This window comes from Pelmatolapia mariae, linkage group LG8, assembly GCF_036321145.2.
Source record: "Pelmatolapia mariae isolate MD_Pm_ZW linkage group LG8, Pm_UMD_F_2, whole genome shotgun sequence".
Classification (NCBI taxonomy): domain Eukaryota; kingdom Metazoa; phylum Chordata; class Actinopteri; order Cichliformes; family Cichlidae; genus Pelmatolapia; species Pelmatolapia mariae.
Window position 1 is genome coordinate 8,225,096 of NC_086234.1, and position 20,500 is coordinate 8,245,595.

Consider the following 20,500-nt stretch of genomic DNA (forward strand, 5'->3'; position numbering starts at 1 on the left):
AAATTAGTGTAATTCCCCAAGTAGGGTCCAATCTGAATTTGATCTATGTACTCAGGTATTTAAAGTGTACTGTACTGACAAGCTTAATGAATATTTGTTTTTTGGGAACAAATTTTTTTTTGACAGGTTTTTCTTTAAGTAAAAAAACAAACAAATCCATCAAACCCCACTTTAGAGATCACATAATGAAATCTCAAGCTCATTAATGAAGAATTTGTGATTGGCTGGAAGGTTTATGTGTCCTGCCCTGGAACCTCCTCCAAGACCTGTCCACTTTATAGCTGGAAAGGTCTTGGTGGCCACCACGTGCACAGTTTTGCAGCCCGTGCTCAGCTACTATTGTCATAAACATACAGGTTTAGATTTAGAATGGAATGGCGCGTCATTGCTCCACCCCTGCAGCCTGCAGCATCACTTAACATGGCTAGGTTGAAGAAGGCCATCCCACACGCTTCTCCTGCCCTGACCTCATCCACTATAAATACGCCCCAGAAAAGCATGAAAAGCGCGCCTGCGTTTGAAATTCCTCCCCTGGATAGAACTGCAAGTGTCCCCTGGAAAAGTGATTCCTAGTGAAGCTCCCCACTGGCCTCTGAACATGAAGGAAATGTAAGAGGGGCCTATATATACTCCTGCCATGTGGCCCATGAGAGTATGTTGTTAATTACTGCACAGTAGAAATGTCTGAGGGAGCAAGTGTGCTGTCTACTCCACTTAGAGTACAGTGATACAGAACTGAAGGCTGTAATCTTCAGCGGAATAAAACCAATAATAAAACAGAGCTTCTAAATTGAGTCATAGTATGAAGTTTTAAGAAATTGTTTCCTTTTCTTATGTGGTATACAGTAATAGCCACTTAGCAGTCAAGCTATATTGCTGTGGGAAAAAAATGACAAGCAGGGAAATTATAGTGTCATAATTTTTGTAATTTATGTCCTGTGGTTTGGCAGAGGTGTCCAATCCTTGAATTTTTCTCATTTTGGCTGCAATGAAAGTGGCAGTGAATTGTCAAATTGGACTGAACAGGTAGAAAAATACACTGAACCTGCAGTCAGCATTCACTGCTTCACATATGTAAACATGTACTTTGATATTATTTCTTTTGCATCATTAATACTGGAAGACATACAGTGCTCCGGTGCTCCAAATTCAAAGATTGGTTTTAATAAGCTGTGCAGATACCAGTGTCCTCCTTCAAACACCCGACTGCCAAAATAGCTGGAGATACAAAATAAGAACTTGATCCTTCTGCTTGAGTGTGGACAACCACAACTTCTCACATTCAATCTAAAAAATCGCACAGCCTGCCAAATAAACAACAACACAGACCAACTTCACACATAGTTAATCTACCAAATTAGCTATGTTATCAGAGACAGCTACTTTGCAACCCTAATTAAAAAAATAATAATTAAAACTTTATGAAAAATTAAGTCACAAGCATCAATCTCAGTCCTTCCTTCTTTTGTATTGTGCTGCATTCAGGAGTATTTGAGGGATTTTCTGCTGGTATGTAGATACCTAAGGCCTGAGCTTTTATCAGATGCTGCACTAACAAGTTGCATATCCAGCTATGTGGTGTTAAAGAAGACCCAGCAATTCCATGATGTGGGGCTAACATATGTCGGTGCTATGGTTGCTTATTTGACACCTTTTGTAGAAGCCTTTGTGAGTCATAAAATATGTAAACTGTCACTATTTGGCCTGCATGCATAATTTCATTTCCAACTCCACATCTGATACATTTTGTAACTATATCCTGCAAAGTTAGGATGCTGTGGTATTGTTATAATCTGTTCACAACCAGAGCGGATAATTGAGGCACTTTTTTAACTTTTCACAGAGAATATCAAACAAACAAACTTGGTGATAGTTCTCTTATTTTCTTACTATATGTAGCAACACACCCATTTCACCACACACAATCCCCTAAGGTCGCGTCCTTTCCTTTCTACCACTGACCTTTTCTTGATTGGGTAAGAATAGACAAAGGGAGGAGGTCAGATGTGTTTTCTAAACATTCCTAGTTAGTAAAAAAAAAAAAGGTCCTTGTCTGTTCCCTCCCATGGCCCACAGTGCTTTCACTTCTTCAAACCCCACCTATTTTGATGTCAACCTGGCAATTGTCCAAGCCTCTGGTTGTACCACAGCTTCCTCTATTGGCAAGATTGATACGAGGTGCTTTCCTGTGCTTTGCTTACACTCCTGACTGCTGGGTCAAACAGATAAACTAGACTTGTAGCTGTCTTTATGCCCGACTATGCAGGCCATTATACTGGCATCAGTTTCCTCTCATGAATTCTAGATGGATCCTTCTACGAGGAGGGTGGCCACACCTGGAGAACAATACAGAAGAAGTAATGAACCATTAAATCTAATGACGATATTAGAGATCCCCCACTGTGGTAATGCAGCATCCAGGTGGGAAAATCACAGGAGCCTCCTGAGCTTATCACAGATTGTCAGTAGTCACCTAAGGAAGTGCTTCTGTGTGTTCTAATGATTTCTTCTAATAGCCATAATACACATTCATCCTTGTGCTTCTATATTGTGAGTCCTCCCGTTTGTCTTCTTTGGTAACAGTGGTATCATGATGTTGAGTGAACTTGATTATTTAGGCTCTTATAACCTGAGGGGTCAAAGCAGTTCCTTGTAGTGGTGGGTCAAAAATGCAACAAAAATGTAATTCTATAGATGAAATCCAGCCTCTGATTGCAATTTCATTTCATTTCTATGCTATTCTTTCAACTCAGCACCCCAAGATAATCATTACTGTGACTATTCTATACAAATATAACCAAAATAAATTAAAAAAATTATGGTTGAAATCTGAAAACCTGAAAATACACCCTTTCTCCAATATCTTCAGTGATATTAACAAAATTTCTAGGTATTCTTAAAACTGAGTTCAAGTTGGCTTTTAGTAGATTTGATAGTCCCTTTTCTTTGTGATGCTACCAAGTGGTCAGTACTATTTAGATGTATGTTTAGATGTAAGTGTATTAAGTTTTTTTTTTTTTTTTATTCCACTTATTATGTTTTGAAGTTTTTGCATGTTTCATGTTTTTTTATCTTGTCAAAGTACAAAGCTGGTGATATAATTTTGCAGTGTGTGTGTTTGTTTGTGTATTATGTATTTATAAAATATGAATGTGATCTTATTACAGTATTATAGAAGGTTGTTACTGAAGCTTGTGAATTGTTGTTGTTTTTTTATTCTTTACACTAAATAACGGTGCTCTATATTATATAGACAGGGTGTCATTTATGCCTTATGTGTATACTATGGTACATTTTGTACTATATCTGTGAAGCTTATTCAGTACGCTAAATGTTGCATAGCAATGCAAACCTATTAAGATGCTTCTTTGCCATGTGCATGTTTGTGTGGAGTTGCATGGCAACTTTCTACTGTATCTGCAGTCTAATGTCTGCAAGTGTCTGAGGCAAAGAGCATTCTATGTCCTCGCCATAAAGCAGGCAAATGGATATTGTATTAGATACTCAGACAGAGGAAGCAGAGATGCACAGACATCCAGGCAACAGATATTTTTGTGTCCTGGGTAACTACGAAAAAAGCATTAAAGTTGACATTATTTTATACCCAACCCATTCTAAGATGGGAAATACTGATCCATCATCATTAGGCATTATAGCTGTTAGTGGTTGGCACAAAATGAATTGCACTTGTTGCTATCTGCTTTCTTTCCAAAGTGCACAGATAATTATTCATTTTCATAAAAGGACATCACATAAAACACTTGTAGCAGAAACGTTGCAAGCTTCTTTTGTTTTTAACTGTTTAAAAGATGAAGTTAAGAGGGTTACATCTACCCTAGTATGCATTTGAGCGTTTTCATTGTGAGTGATATCTATCTACTTTAATTAATGTTGCAAATAAAGAAAATTAAATGCAATGGATGGATTTGGTTTGCGTGGTGGCTGGCTATCATGTGGTGGTACAGGGAAGGGCAATGTGTGTCTGACAGGATGGGCAAGGGGTGGATGGACTCTAGCCATCCCCCACTCTGTGATCAAGGCTCCCAGTTGCAAACTTCCAGAGTGGGACGAGGGGCCATGAATGGAGGGCTTTGTTCAATCTGTGGTCATCACATTCCACTGGAGCCACTGTGTGGCATTCAGCAGAGCGGAGGAGAGGGCAGGCCAGGGCAGGGCAGGACAGACGAGGGGAGGCCTGGAGAGGAAACACTAAGCAGCCTCTATGTCTGTCACATCAAAACATTAAGATCTGTGCCATTTATGTAGAGGAAGTATTTTTAGCTTAGTGCTAATGCTGTAGATGCTGAAGTCTTTGCAATGTTTATGTGTACTTTTTAAAACACAAAGCCAGTCTTTAAGATTTTCTTATGTGAAGCTCCTTGACTTTTCATTAACTGCAGGACAGCAATGCACCTTTACTGGTGATATGTTTTTTATGCAGTTCAGCACTCTGTGAATTGGTCACCACTGTTCTATAAGGTTACAGTTAGACTGGTGGTTGTAATTCTAGTTGTTTTTTTGGTTAAATGGTTAAGAAGAGGAATGAAGTCTAATGTTTCCATGCTGACTCAGGAGTTGAATTATTCAGACTGGGCGTGTGTGTTTTAATCTCACACTCAGCCCTCTACCCCAAATTAGGGAAACTGCAGCTTGGCAAGACAGGAAGAAAAAATGAATGATAGAAACTTGAGATGGTTACACAGTGACTCATTATCATGCACGTAATGGTCATAGCAATATGTAGAGCCTTAATCATGAACAAAGAACCCTGCATTTCACGGGCTGGTGCCATTTAGGGGCTTAGGTGTGAAATAAGGCATGTGGCTAACTGATGTGTAAACTGTATTCAATACCAAAAGCTAGGAAAGGAAAAAGGGAATTTAGGAAGTATAATTCCAGTTGCATTTAGATTATTTTCCTCTGCCATGTTACACTGCCTCCCTTTTTCCATTCATCCCTCATAATAAATGTTCCATTTATCGCAGTTCTCGAGCTATCCTTTTTTATAACCACTCAAAATCTGTCGTCTCGCACAAAGAGGTGTCTGTCATTGTTTATGGGAGACTTGTGCACTGTGCCTTGGCAGCATGAGAACAAGGGTTGGAAGAGCAACTGGATCCAGAGTCCAGATGGACTCTGTGACTGTGTCATTTCTGTTGTACAATCTGCTGCCTTACAGACACCGTTGTCTCCAAGAGGAGATACCTGTACAAGTGAAACTGAAGGCAGACTGACCCCATATTCGTCTTGGCCATAGATGTCCTCCTTAAGCTTTTGCTCTTTTCTTCATTTAAAAGTTTCATAAAGTTCAGAATTTAAAAACGCAAGCAAAGTATGAGAGCTGAAACAGGTGAAACAGTTTATAGCTTTACTGAAACAAACTTTGGAATTCCTTGGTTTTTCACATGGTTTTTAAAACACTCCCCTAAGCTTATTCATTCCTTTAAACATCCTCTCTAAACTGCAGCCTTTTCATTACCTAATAAAAAGATGCTCCAGTGACTCAGTTTTAATCTTGCAAGTATGTGTACCGTAAACAGTAGAGATATGAGGTATGTAAAACACACACATCCAGCACGTACAATACCCTGACTCCCCCTTGTCTTACATTGTCTTTGAGTGCTGCCAAAGGTCAAAGTGCATCCAGCAAGATATCAGATTGATTTCAAAGGCATGTTTTCATGTTAGGCCATCTGAGGTGCACACAGTACTGTAACGCATCTTTGGTAGCATTTAGATTGTCTAATCAGAATTAGAGCAGAAGCATGGTTCATATTGTAATCAGCTGTTCTGTTGTTTACCTGACAAGTGGTCTTTTTAGTCAGTTCTACTCACTTGAGCACAATATAGTGCCAGTATCAATTCAAGCACCATGCAACCATGCCAGCACCACACGCTTGACCATAGATTACTGTTTTTTTTAAATCACGCTCTCATTTATGCACACACCCTGTCTGAATTCTTTTCTAACAGCTTACACTGGCCAAACAAAAGGCCAAGGAAGATTCAGATTTACCAGTACAAGGCGGAGAAAGGCATTTAAAACCATGGCTTTTTTGTTCAGAGGCATTTTCCAACCTCTGCGCCCTCCCCCTCCGTCTAAAATGCCGAAGGCATCTGGTTGACAGCTCCTCACAAGCTTTCAAATTGTTCTCTCTTTCCCAAATTTGGACTGAAGTAGAATGCCGCTATTGTTAACATGTTCAGCAAACTTGAGAGAATTTCATTTATCTTTCCTGGCAGCGTAACAGTCTCATAAATGGAGGCAGTGGGAACTTTTCATTTTGCTAGACAAGATTTTGCCTTTCCCACCTTTTTCGGGGCCCTGGGATGCGCTGTAGGTTGTGTTTATCAGAGACAAACTGTGGGTCACTGGTATGACAGTCATTCAGTAGAGGTGTCAAGATATTATAAGTGGCGTAGGCATGTGAAAATTATGGCCATATGGTTCTCAATTTTGGCAGCGCACACAGAGCTGAACTGTAAAAATGTCTCAGTGGATTTCCAAGTGGACACTTCTTCAGCCTCTGTCAAATCCCTGAGTCTCATATTTAGCCCCTACCATTAGAGTCCATTCTTACTTTGATTATGATGTTCCTTTAGTATGTGTACATCACATGATGCCATGTCAGGTGTATGTGCCACGTGAGGAGTACCCAGAGCTGTGAGTTAGCCCTCTGCTGGCTCTCGTGGATCTGTGGCAACTATATGCCCACATCTTGTGTGTAGAGAGGATCGCATGCAGCAGCTGGGAATGCACAATTACCTCAGTAGGAGGAGCCAAAGTCAGCAAAAGTAAGGTCAAAAGAAAGGCCTAGACCTTTTGAACTATGTGGTAAGTGTCAAGGGGTAAAGCAGGCATGAAACCAAAGTCATGTTACTGATTTTGTAGCAATACAGTCCAAGAAAACATGAGTGACAGAGGCAGTGAGTCATTTTTTCAGATAACAACCCCTAACTGATATGATTTCTTACTAAGCTTTTTGTTTTTAACTCTTCTTTTTGTGGATTGTTCTGTCAACTATACTTACTCTTTTTTTAACCTTTCGGACTTTAGATCACCAATTTTATTCAATAGTGCACCAAAAAAATTACACCAAGCCCGACCTGAACAGTTAAGAATTTGATATATTTGAACATATTTACCAAATGTAGCAATCAATTGTAACTCTTTCAGTTCCATCTGCCTCTAATTCGCTGTACGAGTGCCATCATCTCTCCTGCTCTGGTTCTGTGTGTAAAACAAGCTGCTGCGGTGAACTTGCACTTATCTAACGCAGTTTTTTTCACTCAGTCTTTGAGGTGACCACCCAAAACCTCTTACCACACTGCATGCTGCTCCCAGCCAGCATGAGAAGCAGAGGAAGACTTTCAGTGTTTTAGTGCCTCCTTCCCTCTCTCTCTCTCCTGTCATTTACCCAGAATGGGCATCACGTGCCTATGTTGTTGATCCTGGCCACTGAGGACAGCAGGGCACAGCTGCACTAGGGATGGGATTTCACTGATCCTGCAGTGGAAAACCTCATCGTACTGTCCCCTGGACAGCTGCATATGAAAGAGCATAAGCTTCATCACTGTGATGTTTGCAATTGTTTCACTGTGTAGGAGACTATGGTGGAGTAATATAAGGTGATGTCCCTTACTTTGTGAGAAGTCAGATCTCTGCCAGCTCCATCCAATCAACTGTCTGGCTGACCAGGTGTATAATCACTGAAGCATCATCAAAAACTAGTCCTACATGTTTTCAGAAGCATGCAAAGTATTCAGGGTCAAACAAATGATATGCAAAGTTTTAATGTTTTGTGCACTCAGCTCTTTTTCATTTGTCTCCTAAAAGATCGGAGAGAAAGAAGCTGATATAAAGGTACTACACAGATATGCATTATATAGATTATAGTATATAACCTATATAATGCATATCTACAATTATGAATTTTGGTTTTCATGCATAATGATAAAGTAAACTGATTGTTTTCAATGGTACATATAGTGTGCACAGAGAATTTTCTGTAAATGTAATATTGGTTATCTTCAGGATTTCTAAGCCAGTGGGAACTGGAGTATTTTCATATACCACATGCATATATTTAGACATGCACGCATTCAGATGTGTTTCCGTCATACTGTTTCCCTCAGCTTACAACTGCTCACAACCAGACAGTACAGCTGTGAAATCTTAGAGCTCAGCACTCCTAGTGAGAACTGGATCTGTGCACAGAAACATAATCATAATAACAGCACCAGCAAAGAAAATAAATTGCATTGTCTCCTCTTGTCCTTAGAAGGTCTGCAGACAGGGAACTGTTGCATAAGTGAATGCCTGCATGACAGAAGTGCTACTTTACTGTTTATTAGGTGTAGTTTTTTTTGCAGCTCAATGCCTGCTGTCTGCAAAGACAAACAAAGACCTGTTACGTGTGACAAACAAAATTCTCACTACCTGCCAGCAGTGATGAAAGAAAAAGATGAGCGCAGTCAATAATCCCCCACCGTCCAAACTGAGATCATACCGCCCTCCCACTCTGGTTATTAACAAGTTATATCAGTGAGAATTAATGACATTTCAGCATGAAGCAACTGTGATGTAATGTATATTTACAAACATTTTTTCTTTTTCATCTGCAGACCAGAATCCATCCTGTGGGAGTGGCTGCTGTGAGTTTTACAGACAGGAAGAACCTTTAAGAGCTTTTTAGAAAATTGCTCTCCGGAGAAACTGCAGGACAAGGGAAGCTAAATGGAGGGCATCTGTCTGGCTTGAAGAGGGTTGATGAACTTGTGAATTTAGCAGAAGCGCATATAAAAAATTTGAAAGCCAGTATGAAAATGATTCAGCATAAGAGGCTGAAAGAACACTATAAGGCAAGTAGAGAAAGGAGAAACAGAGGAAATGTGCAAGAGTGAGGAGGAGGCATGGTAAAACAAGGACATTTTCCTTAACTGAGAGAATGCATGTAGTAAACTGTGGAGGGAGAAATAAGAGGATTCAAGCGAATGTCCACACACTGCATCCCATCACACGCTATGTTTGGTGCTCTTTGTCGCCACCCTTGTGTCTGTGTGAGCAGAACAGTGTAGGCTTTGTTTGATGCCGCAGTTTCCAGCAGTTTCATCCAAATATTTTACGTAATGTAGGCAGGCTGTAACTAGGCGTGTGGCACACAGCAAAGGGGCTTCACACCTAACAAGCTGTTTCCGATAAGAATGGCGCTGTCTGAAATTTTTGTCTTGAGGCTTTATGCCAAAAGATGTTAATAACAGGCGTGGTAAATGGAAGGAAATGGAGCAAAAATTACTTGATAAATAAAAAAGCAGTAAAATGGAGAGAGTGGAAGGGAATAAGGAAGATGGCAAATATAGAAAAGCAAACACAGAAGCTGAATTTTTGAAGCTGGTTCTGCTTCAGTTACCTGGCCTATCATTAAAGCAGTAATGAGGAGCAGACAGGGCAGCAGCTCACCGCTACAAAGAATGCAACTTTCCCACTAAGGTTAACACAATTTCAAAGCTCAAAGTAGGTAAAATATAAATTTTCTCCCTTCCTTCACTGTAATGAAGTGGTTTATCTTCATTTTTAGAAACCCACAAGAGAGTAGCACCCATTCTTCACCTGATTGTAGTTAGTGATTATGGTTTTTGCACAGGTTAGTGCTTCCTATCCTCATCTACTCATGCATTCTCCTGCAGTAGAGTCTGGTTGCATCTATATTATAAATGAGCTTATTATGATGCATAACTTGTGACCTGAACTTGCTGACGCTCTTCTGGACAAGTTCAAGAGTACAAAAAAGAATAAAGAGTATTTGCTTCCTAAAATCTAATTTCCTGAGCCTAGACTCTGCATACAGAATATAATTTCAAAATGGGCCGTATCCTTGACTACTCACACATTCACTTTTAATATAAGCATTGTGTTCCTGAAGTGAGGAAGCTACAAATATAGCTCTAGGTTTTTAGTCAAAGCATAACCAAATGGCTTCAAAGCCCCTTAAAGTACTTTTAATTGGCTTGATAACAACAATTAAAACTCCAAGTCTTCTTAACAACCAAAATCTGTTGGCTCTATTCTTTTTACAGAGGCATTTTTCTTTTTGGCTGTGTTATTTTTTGTGTGTTTTTCTGTTTTTTCCTTTTGGTTCTGTAGAAATGTGTGTAGCTAACTGTCTGACTGATAAATGATACATTTGAAGGAACCCAACTGGTCACAGCAAATTGGAACCACTTCTTGATCCTGGTTCTGTTGGAGACTTCTACCTGTTAAAAGGGAGTTTTATCCATCTTATGCTTTCCAGATGGTTGATCATAGGGGTCGTCTGATTGTTGATGCTTTCTATTACTGTAGAGAAAAAAAAAACACCAAACTTGCAAAATGAAGTGCCATATAGTGGCAACTGTTATTGTTAGTTGGCACTATATGAATTGAAATGAAATGAACTTGTAAATCATGTAAATCTCGTCTAAAATTAGGCTACATGCAAGGGTTTGTATCCTCATTTAAACTGGATAGGTTTTTATATGTACAGACACAAAAATAATAAATAAGGCTCTCAAGTATGATTTCCTTCGTTGAAAGAATCAGAATCACATTCACTAGTCTGTCTCACATTGAAGGGTTTGTGATGGTCTTTGCTACCTCCATCTTTCTTTTTCTTCCTTTTTTGTTGGCCACCATAACTCTCTGGGGGCATTTCTACTCTGAGATCCACCGTTTGCTTTTCTTTGATGCACTCTTTTGACTTGAGGCATCTTCTCTCAGCCTATAAAGCGAAATTATTTCCCCTTAGGTTTTACAGCGCCAATTACAACACCACCTGCAGGGTATTCAGAAGGACTTTAATATACTCATTTACATTTTCAGTGTCTGTGATAAAGTAATTAAGGTTAAATGGCAGCACTTACTGTAATGTGGTGCCATGTTTTGGTGTGAATGGTCTGTGCCCTACTGACACAGAAGGGGTTTCAGAGCCACCAAGAAGTAGTTTTGCACTGAGACGTAATTTTGACAATTAGTTCAAAATTATTGGAGAATATATTTTGACATTATGAGGAGTTTGTGCTTATCCATGTTCCTGCCAAGAGTTTAATGAGAAGATCAATATTATAACTCTCTCTCTCGTAAATATGAAGGTAGATCCATAGCTTAGTTTGGATATATGCATAATGACGTAGATAAAATGTGATTTTTTTTTTTTTAAATATTAATATTGTTATTATGATTGATCTGGTAGCATAATCTGATTTAAAACAGACCTTGACCTTAAAAAAAATCTTAAAGTTGTTGTAATTTATTTGTGTGTTATTTGATGTAGTGTCGCGTACCAAAAACAAGCTAGTAGATGGTTTTTATTTTAAACCACAGATTGGAGAATGGAAAGTTTGCACGGGGTTAGGGTCTGGAGACTTCCACCCAAGTCTGCTTAGTGTGTGTTTGTGTCAGAATAGAGAGGGCTGCGCATGAGAGAGAGCAGCTATTTTCTGGACATGCTAAATAGGATGATCCTGCCCTTGTGACCTGACATACACTCAGATCAGTCAACGCCGCAGACACGCCCAGTCACTTAAAATGTCCCCGAGTGACCTTTTCCGACAAAAAGTGTTGATTTGAATAGGATGACAAATTCCTCCAACTAGTGTGTGAAACCTTGTGTATTAGACCATAAAGAACCCCAAATATTGCTATAGTTGGCCCTTTTGCCTCCAGTGTTGAGAGCTTCAGGAATGCTGCTGTCCTTTATTGGTGCCAGTTCTGGTAACACCCAAAGCATCTGAAGCATGCCAGGCTGGGTGGGCTCGCCATTTATAAATACACCCCTCAAAACATGTCTAAAGTTCACTGTGTGGTTTTCACAGCCACAAGCTCCATAGCCATGTCTATCCATGTGTATTTGCATTTATCGTGTGCTTGCATGTGCATGTGTCAAGGCAACCGTTCAACAAGATATCAGACGGGTCACTGCTACAGTAAGATACACCATGATTTACACTTGCATGGTTGTGTATTTACAGCCGCTGAAAGGCTATCCTGGGTTTATGTAAGTATGCCTCACATGTAGACACATCATTCGGTTGCTGCGCAAGATGTGTTTTTGAAGTCAAGGGTCATATCTACACCTACACTTAAAACAACTGAATCAGTATGTCTAGGGGTACACGGGCGATGTGATAGGCCACAATGATATCAAAGTTTCTATTAGCCTAAAGATAATATTGATGGAAGTAAAGGACACATTATCCTTGTTTTGCTTCAATAAGCGGCCCGAGCGAGATACGAACTGCCAGACATTTTATGAGATAATTTAAAAAGTTAATATTCAACTTTGTCATTCCTCATGTCTCCACTGGTTTTGAAAATTGACCTTAATAGCAAGACAACACTGTGGAGGATGTGGGGCAAAATCAGAGTCTGCAAGTTTAGCAAAAGCTGATATCATACTTTCTCTTAGTGAGCTAAATCAAGTTGCTGACTTGGCCAAATCAAGGTCAAACACAGTTCTGTCTTTGTGTGTTCCAAGAAAACACAAGAACTGAAGCTTTGTAGTCCAGTTAACAGAAGGATCATTCCAAAATATTCCGTTTGTATGGATAGGATGCATAAATACAGCTACTGGTAACTCTTTTAAAGTTAGTTAAAGGTAAACATTGTTTCAGTGTTGCAAAAGAGAGGCTGAATAAATAATTGTGCATGCTTATGAAGGTGAAGTGAGATGACAAGTCCCTCCTTCAACAAAGTCAAATGAGACTATTCCTGCATTGGAGTTGGTCCGGAAATAACATTTACACATCCACTCACTACTATTTTTTTAATCATCTTTTAAACCTTTTAAGCTTACAGAACAACAGAACTTTACAGAAGGTGGAATTTCATTATGTCATTTTAATTCCTACTTGCTGAGTTACAATTAGTAAGTTGTAATTCATGAGCTACATGAATTAATCTGGATTTTAAGTCAATGTAAAACACGCAAAAAAAGAGTAAATATGTTTTTTGATATGCAATGCTATACGAGCAGGAGGGTTTAGTGATCACTATAAGTTTGTGTAAGTTCTGCATGTGTTATTTTAGTATCTCTGTTTTTCACTGTGTGCACAGCGTAAAGCACAGGGTGAAAAATGGGCAGAGTCGTGCTGTTTTTCTGCATCACTCACATACTCTTTACATCTGACAGTTCTGGGATGATGTCAGATGTTTTAGAAGCAGGTGGGAAACAGCATGGGAGAAAGTGAATTTCTGTTACTGAGGTTCTTAGCTGAATCCTCGTGCAATCTATGAGGAGGGATTGTTTGCCTGTTTTTCTAGAAATGCTTTATAGTCTTCACAGACAAAACGCCTCAACAATTTAAATAGTTTGCAAGCATATGAAAGTAATTATTTGCACATGTATTTGGTTTTTCTTTTTTTGAGGTGGTTGATACATATAGTGCCCATGTAAATAAACCCGTTACCTAAAAAAGAGGTGCTGTATTACACTGTGTGTGGTCCTTGTGAAAACTTCTTGGCCATTTGCATGCTTGACAGAAAATTCCTGGATACGAGGAATGAAGTTGATCGTCACTCTCTGAATCTCTTTGTGGTTTAGCAGCCTTCTGAAACATTCTCTATGCTGTCAAATATTATAGTTAAGCAGCGAAATATTGACATCCATAAGTGTTGCTACAATTAAATTACATTTAAATTCACTTAAATGCTAAACTTGAACCACTTTCAACATGGAATATGAAACATTCCTGTCTTCATCAGCAACTTGGAGGTTAGTCTGACATTAATATTGAGAGCTTTATTCCAACATTCAGGATTAATGGCGAGCCAGGGTCCACCTGATGTTTTCAAGACTGGACAGTAGGCCTACCTACAGTAGAGTGTTTAAATCGATTGATGTGTAATGTGTTGTTAGGACTGGCTTGATGGTATGAAGGAGCTGCCTCTTAGCTGCCTCTTAGGTGTGTGGTGGAAGCCACACCCCCATCAAATATTCTCTAAAGGAGATATTCTGAGCTTCCTGCATGTCTTTCCACCATCTGAATGGCCTCTTCTTGCCTCTCATACTCCCTTGCCAGTCTGCATACTCTGTCCTCATACTCCATTTGCTCCTGAATGCAGAGAGTAAGTCATTTCCAAGTGTCTATGTCAAGCAAAAGGCTACGCAAGTCCAAGGTTTCTTTTATTGTTGTTTCTTTCTGACATCAGTATGTGGTAATCATGTAAATGTCTATATGTTTATGCAGTTTTGTACAAACACACTTATCCTGTGTTGAGACTATTAAAAAGTAATCAGGGTGCTGTCAGGTTAATGAAAAACAGGGCATGTCTGAAAGATTTAATGCTCTGCACCAACTTTCCAGTGTCTAAAACTTGCACACTTAGTGGCTGCGCATTTCTCCGCTTCGAGGACAAATTGTGCAAAAAAAAAAAGAAAAAAGAAAACTAACAGTCTGCTGGTGATGCATGGCTATAGTGACTGAGGTTTGTGAATGGCTGGCTTAATGGCTCATTATTGTGCTGGTGGCTATAACCACTGCCAGTCAACATGAGGCTTGCTTGGTTTGTAAAGTAAATGTTGTTATGAATCAGACCTTTAAATAGTCAGAAGTACTCATTCTGAATGTTTTCTGCATCCGACAGGAAATGTCTACTAGCATTATGGCCCAAATTCTCAAGCAAAGCTCCAAAATGTAATATGTGAAAAAAGATCGGTAAGCCTCGGGAGTTTCAAAATGCCAGTTCATGTAGGATATCAATATTTAAGATTACAGAAGTAGAGATAGTGGCCTTTTAGGCATTCATTGTAGGAATTTGATATAGTGTAGACACTTCTTGACCTTTCAATTAACTCCTTACTCTGGCGTCATATGAGCTTGTATCCTTTTATTCTGTCATATATTTGTACAAGAGTGACTAACTATCTTACGATCTTGCTTTTTATTGTACAATATCGTACCATAAAATTGAATCGGCTTTATCGACACAGGAAATTTCTGAAGTATTTGGCAGTCATGACTCAGTGACAATTAACACATCAGCCATACTGGATGCAGGATGGGAGCTGGCAACAGTGAGGTCATTTCCTACTGGATATTGAGCTTTTCTGTGTTGGACAAACTTTATGAAGGGTTTCAGGAATATAACCCCCAAATCCTGGAGCTATGACCACAAACTAGAAACCCTTCCTCGGGATATCTTTAACCACACACACAAATACACAAAACATCTTCCAAAAAAATAAACACTAGAGGGGAAAGGGAGGTGCGCATGATATAGTAGTGAAGTACCGTCCAGTTCATTTCCTCCCCTGCATTTTGTTGCAAAATCATTTGCAACCCCACCCCAGCATTTTCATTCAGAGAGAGAGAGTGAGCAAGAGGGAATATGCATGCAATGGCTCCTTTCCTCTCTTTCCAGGGTGAAGATGAATACACAAATATGCCTTTCCAACCCAACCCCCTCTCCAACACCACCACAGCCCTTCCTCCTAAAAGCCACTTCATGGGGAAGGAAGCTGACCCGGTCCACCCTGCTGAGGTTAAATCCAAGAGGGGTGAAGAAAAGGGTGTTGGCCTCGACCCCTCAGCTGACAGCAGGAAACGCTAAGAGGAAACTGAAAGGGATTGTTTGTCCTTTTTCCAATAGTAACAGACAGGATGTATAATGCCAGAGAGGCGATGTGAAGCTATGGCATGTGAAGACTTTGCCAGCTTACTGTGATAGGTGAAAACATCCAGTGTACTATAATTTCATACCAATAATCCCTGTTTTGTATAAGTGTTTATGCATGGATGGATGGATCTTCATTGGCACTTAATGTGTATTTTATCAAATACCTAATCTAACAGTTAAACCCTCCCAAAAAAGAAAAAAAATACTCCAAATAAGAAAACACTTATAGCTAAGAACAATCAATTCAGCTAAGCACACTAAAGTATTTCCTCTTAGACCTGCCAGTGCTGCCTAAAGTGTTAAATACAAAGGGCTCTACACAAACTCTTGCTGCTACCAGAGGTCATAGGAGAATGGCCAGACTGCTGCAAGCTGACAGAAGGGCAACAGTAACTCATTACAACCAAAGATGCAGAAGAGTTTCTATGAATGTGCAACACATCAAACAAGCAGAAGAGCTACAGCAGCATATATGTGTCACTCGTATCTGCTACGAACAGGAAACTGAGGCTACAATTTGCATGGGCTCACCAATATTGTACAACAGAAAACGTTTTGAAAAAAAGGCCCGGTCTTAAATTTTGCTATAACATTGAGATGAAGGCATACCTCCATGCATTCAGCATGGAGGTATGAATCCACCATGCCTTTTATTAACTTCAGACTGCTGCTATAACATTCTTTTAGCACCAACCTAGCATAATTTAAACACCACAGCTTACCTGAGTATTGTTGCTGACCATGTCCATCCTTTTATGATCAGAGTGTGCCACATCTTCAGTTTCAAACAGGATAACACACCTTGCCATTAGTTCTCTAGTCATCTGAAACTTCTTTTGAACATTAAGTTCGCTGTACTCAAATAGCCTCCAGAGTCACCAGATTTCCAATAGATTGCCATAGATATGTTTAGGGATGGGAGATTCACAACTTCATTGAATCTATGTCACAAAAAATGAAGTTAGTATTGAAGTCAAAAGGGGGTCCATCCAAGTATCAGCAAGGTGTACCTTACACTGGTTAATGTAAAGTTTTTTGCCACAGCTAGTTGAATATTGCTAGTTGTTAGCGCCCAGTTAGCATGTTGCCACATTTTAAGAAATGACATTGTTACTAACTTTTCCAAAAGTTACATTAGAGATACTTCAAAATAATGTATTTTCATATGATAACATAACTTATATTAGTACAATAACTTCAAAGGATTAATCATTAAAAGAATTGAGAAATGTTAATATGGTAATATCTTTAGAATGTGTTTCTGTGACCTCCACATCTAACCTCCATCACGCACTTCTCACACTGGTCCCTTTTCAATCCATTTAGCATGATTAATATCATGATTAATGAGAACCTGACAGGTTGTTTTTGTTTTTCTCCTAATGATTCGAAATATGGAGCTATGCTGAAATGCTTAGCATCAGCTAAAATCTATTAAAAGAATGAAGGAAAAATAAAATTTGTCCATTTAATTGCACCACCTGAAAAAACTTGCACTAAAATATCCTCTCCTGGTTTCTCTTTGGTTTGAGGGTTTGAAGCTTGGCTTAGAAGAACCACACTTAAAAAAAAGGGTTCATGCAAGCACCTAGTCCTGCAGGTGGGGGCCTTTTCCAGAGTCCTGTTATTCTAGACCACTCTAGTGAAAGCTGTTAGTGTGCGGCTGATACACCTTCACTTAAATGTGCTTTGCTCGGCTGAAAATTGCATATGTCCATGAAAAAAGTCACCTGCCAACCTCATTAGTTTTAATTTATGAGCGCCAGACCTTGGTCCTTGAGTTGATGGATCATTTTAAACAGCTTTCACAATCGACATATGCATTTAACTGAATCAATTATTACCAGTTTTGTAATATTTAGGAAAGCAAAGAACACAACCAGGCTATGTATGTATTCTCCACTGCAATAACAACATAAGTCATTGCATGCCTTTTGTTGTAAACTCAATCACAGCTATATACACAGTTAGACACATCAAGGTGCTAGCTTCTAGTTTCATTATACAGCCACATTGGTTTGTTTAACCGTGGTCTCATTTGAAAAGATTGAATTGCTGGCTCAGCACAACTAAAACCAAATATTTAAGTGTTTGAGCTGCATGTGATTCACTTATACCTCTTAGTAAAGGGGTATACTTTAACCTGGTTGTTTTTTCTCAGCATTCACATATTAAAAATCATTTTTTTAACAAATACACATGTTCATTACTACATTACATAGAGCTGGTAGACAAAATCAAGTTCAGTCATTGGGGTTAGTGTATTAAATTGTATGTATTTTTCTTCTTTTATACTGCTTTGTGTGCACATGAATACACAGTACACTGCCCTGCTTTCTTGTGAATACAATTGTGTCTTATTACAGGATAAAATGGTGGATTAAAGGAGAAAAACACATCTGCTCAGACTAAACAAAGAAAGAAAGGACTGATGGTAAGTCTGGAAGAGATTTTCAATGTTTGTTTAAAGGTACATTTAAGTGATGCTGCATTAAAGGACTCGGCATAAGAGGTTTTCCTCAACAATTATTCTAGAAACACATGAACTGTAATCTTAACTCTCAAAATTGTGCTTTAAAAAGAGCCAAATTATGATTAAATTCAGTCTTTGCCAAATATATGTTGAGAGAAAAAAGGTCAATAATATGCAAATATTTTTTATTGATATAAATCACTCCCATATACATAATTATAAAGATGATGTAAAGCACTTTGAATATATTAGTCATTATTTTAATTTGAAATAATGTTGTATTCAACCATCCATACACAGGATTTGGAGCCTATCACAGGAGTAAAAGGTGAGGCGTAACTTGGAAAGGCTGCCAGTCTGGATTCATCATATAGCATGAATGAGATTTCCCTCATTAAACAGCTCATCGTTTGCATTCCATTAAGTCATTCCCACAGGCTCGAGATCATCCATGCGTCATCACTGCTTATGTGAAAATAAATACCAAACTGTTTTCATGGATTTACCAAAGGGACATAAGGTGAAAATGCCATTATTATACATTTTTTTAAAACCTTAATCAACAAAAATGATGTTGACCTCATTCTGCAACTGTTTATAATAATGTAAAAGGGGAAGATGTGCAAAAAAAGATCTGCTCCAAAATCAGTCAAATGAGAAAATAACTTTGGAAAGGACAACACAAGAAAAATCAGGGTAACACTGACCTGTGAGAAATATGATGACCGTCGAAACAAAGGTTATTATAGGTGACTAAAATCAAACAAAAAACCTAAAAGAGGATGTTATTTTTAAAAATGATTTATTATTGTTATTGTGGAAAAAACTACCAAAATCAAAAATAAAATTTTCATTTAAAAAATGTAACAATTTTGTTAGATTACAGATATTTTGTGCCCAATTTGTAAATTGAAAAAGTTTGAAAAACATGGAGGAGATTTCCTTAGCTGTAATATTTGTTCATTTGTCAAATTTATTATCTTAACTTACCAAATGACACTTTAACATGTTCACTGAGAATGTGGAAGTCTACAGGACTGTGGGTCAACTGACTCCAAAAAGTTACACCTATATAGATTTTCCTAAATCTTACCTCTTGGGATATGCCCTAAATAATGTTTAAAGACTAAAACTAGTGGTGAAATTAATAAAAAAATATAGATTAAAAAAACCATAAAACAATAAAGACACTGAAACACTGGGGTCTCAGAAGAAAAAAACCCTTGTTCAAGCGTCACTTAGAGCCACTAGCTCCATCTAGTGGTTATCCATTCAACCCCTTTTCTAATTTTAATTTTAAAACTTAATCAGTAGAATAAATTAAATTTTCTTCTGGAATATTACAGATATAGAATTTGGCATAGCTGTTTTCTAATATTTCCTGATGTCTATGTTTACATAATAGTAAAGTAAAAATATTAAATCAATCTTTCCTAGAGGGAAATAATGAAATGAACACAGGCATGAATTAATATACTAGAAACACTCTTGATTTAAAAAATAAATAAATAAATGAGTGAATCAACTGGATATCAAAAGGTTCTAATCATCACAGAGGTGTGAAATTGGGGTAAATTTCTGGACTGTTTTTAGCAGGATTTCATCTTACTGGCACTTCCACATGACTGCTTCAGTGAGTCACCACTGTGATCCGACTATTTGTACTCCTCCAGACACCGAGAGACACAAACCAGATGCATTACTGAAAGCATAATTTAAAAATCCTCTTAGCTGCCCGTGAAAATACATTTTGTTCTCCCTTTGTTGCATCGTGAAAACGACAAACAAAAAGGTGCAATATTAGTCATACTGGCAATTAGGACACCTTTGGTGGGTTCAGTAGGAAGATGTATATTCTTATTTCTGGTCATTTGAAAAGCAAATTCACTTGCTTGGGAATTTTGCATTCTGACCAAAAAGGTACATTCATTCTATTTTAAAATTATGCATATTAAGTACTTTTTTATGTTAATACATTTTGGATGAGAAACAGAAACTGGGTCACAAGAAAGGTCAGCTTGTGCTTGAGATGATTTAATGAAAATGGGAATTTGAGCAGGCTTTCTCCAGCAAATTTACACACTCCTGGTGTATTTGTATAAAGAACAGAGAGGACATTTTAAATCTCCCCAAACTCTTTCCCACTGTGGAGAAGGTGTCGGAGAATAAGGATTGAAAACCCATGAATATATTTTTTTTCTTCAGACCAGTCTGAGAAATCTGCTTGAGCTTTTGGTATTTGCAGAATATCCTTTTTTTCCCCAACATCACAATAACCTGACATAAACCATACCAGTTTAAATGGAAGAGATTTGAAATAAGCTCAGAGACTGTATTTAGATTTCCGATGTGTAGATATATTTATAACCCACTGA